Source organism: Apis dorsata, unplaced genomic scaffold (assembly GCF_000469605.1).
Source record: "Apis dorsata unplaced genomic scaffold, Apis dorsata 1.3 scaffold_1215, whole genome shotgun sequence".
Lineage (NCBI taxonomy): Eukaryota > Metazoa > Arthropoda > Insecta > Hymenoptera > Apidae > Apis > Apis dorsata.
Genome location: NW_006264312.1, coordinates 49614 through 51923, shown reverse-complemented (window position 1 = coordinate 51923; position 2310 = coordinate 49614). Strand labels below are relative to the sequence as shown.

Genomic DNA, 2310 nt, shown 5'->3' with positions numbered 1-2310 from the left:
TATTTAATAAAGTATAAGTATTTTAGACGAAATGAGATGGAAAAAGAATAATCAATCTGTTTCAAGTACATTGCATTATTCTCGTCTTTTTTTATTTTCATCATCTAATATGAACTTATTTTATAATTATAATATATATTTTATAATTAATTATTTATAATTAAGCGTTAATCGACATTTTTGTATATTCACTTTTGTATTTGTTTAATCTAAAATCCAAAAATATTTAACGAATATATATTAATATTCTGTATTTACATATATATTAGAGTGACTTTTATTTTTAACTTCGAATTTTTTTCTGTTTCTAATATAACTTTCTAAAATAGTTCCAATTAATAACAAAATCTGTGCTTGAATTTAATTAGATAACAGAAAAAAATGTTCCTGGATTTTTAAATGTTAAAATAATTAATTAAATGCTCAAAATTCTTTTGTTATTATTTTCTAAATTATTGATAATATAAAAAAATGTTTCAGATAAAATATGTAAATTTAATCAATTATATTTTATTATTTTCTTTATATTCTAAAAAACTTATTTATTATTTTTTTTTAGTATTCTTTAGTATTCTTTTCGATATTTATTCTATTATATTTATTCACGTTTTCTTTATGTTTTCCATTTTTTATAAATAATTGCTTATATATTTGTTATTTGTAATATATTTTTTATTAATTTATTTATTCTCTGCAATATCATTAATTATTCATAATTTATTTATTAATTCTAACTTTTTAATAAAATTTGTATTTTCAGATCAAATTAAAAAATCAATTTAAAAAAAAAATAATTAAATCTTACAAAAAATTCTTTTGTTCTAAATTTTTAAATTATTCAATCTCGTTTTCAAAAATTTCACATGTCTTATTAATTCAATTTATAATTGGATGCTTCATATTTTCGTTCAATAATTTGATATGATTCATAATATTTTTAATATTTAAAAAACTATTTAAAAGTTAATTTTAAAAGATCTTTGAGAAAATAAGTTTATATTTTTAATAAAGTAAAAATTGAATAATTTTCAAATTTTAAAATAAAATCTGTGAAATTAAAAAAAAATAAACTTCTAAGTTTAAAATAAAAAATATATATTTTTTAATCTCTATTCATAAAATAATAATCAAAAGATACTTTTACAATTTTCAAAATTGAAAAAAGTTTTTTAATTTTTTTCAAATTCTTTTTATTTTTTTCATTTGTACGAAAGAGTAATAGAATAAAAAATGCATTCTATCACTAGATCAATTTTTATACAGTGATACACAGATAGTATGTTAGAAAAACACGTTTTTTTTTTTATATAATCAATAATTTAAAATATAATCGAAAAAATGAATTAATAAATATAATTGAAAAAATGAATACTTAATTATTTTAATATTGAAAAGTTCAGATGCACAATTTTTTATTATCTGATCGAACTGAAATTTGGCATAAATTATTTTTTTATTAATTGGAATTATTCTGGAAATGCTGCGAAAAAAATTTAAAAATCGAAAATAAGATATTATATTGATGTATACACAATATCCCAGATAATTAATGATATAATTGAAAATAAAACTTTTCTGTTTATAAATTAGTTAAAAAATTGAATTTGAAAATTTAACAATTATAATATTTTGATGGCATAATACATTTAATTTTGATTTTCTCAAAAATAAAAACTTAAGCGATAAAATTGTTTATAGAACTAATAGATAAGAGATTGCATTAAGGAATTGCATAAGGGATTATGCTGATTATACATTACTAAAAGCATGTATATATGTATACTAAAATTCAATGTATTGTACCAAAAATTTTTTATATCTCAAAAATTAATAAAAATTTGAAATTAAAATTTTATATTCAGAATTTTTTCTTCCTTTCTTCAAAATTTCAATTTAACCATGTGTTGGAATACATATCGTATACTATTTTATTTAAAAAATTTTATATTTTATATTTATTTTATATTTTTGATTTATTTTTTTATAGAATCATTCTTACCTGATTATATCATTAATTATGGGATATCCTATACATTATAATATATTGTATATTATATAGTATAATATACTGTACTGTATATATAATATATAAATTATATTATTAGCTTGCTCTCAAATGTAATATTCGATTAAATTTTATTACATTCGAGAGCTAGCAATAAAATTCTCGCAAGCAAAGTTTTTATTCTAGATAACGAACTATAAAATAAAAAAATAGATAAGGTTCTTTTAATTCGAATGGAAAAAAGAATGATGAATCATGAACATTTAACCGAGTTTATTCTGTTAGTGAAATTTAACTAAGCTATA

General features: G+C 17.0%; 1 protein-coding gene across 1 annotated transcript in view; it reads right to left on the bottom strand.

Moving 5' to 3' along the window:
* The window catches only part of LOC102681405 (RNA transcription, translation and transport factor protein), a 13109-nt gene that overhangs the window by 793 nt on the left and 10006 nt on the right, over window positions 1-2310 (bottom strand). The gene's annotated exons all lie outside the window — the stretch shown is intronic.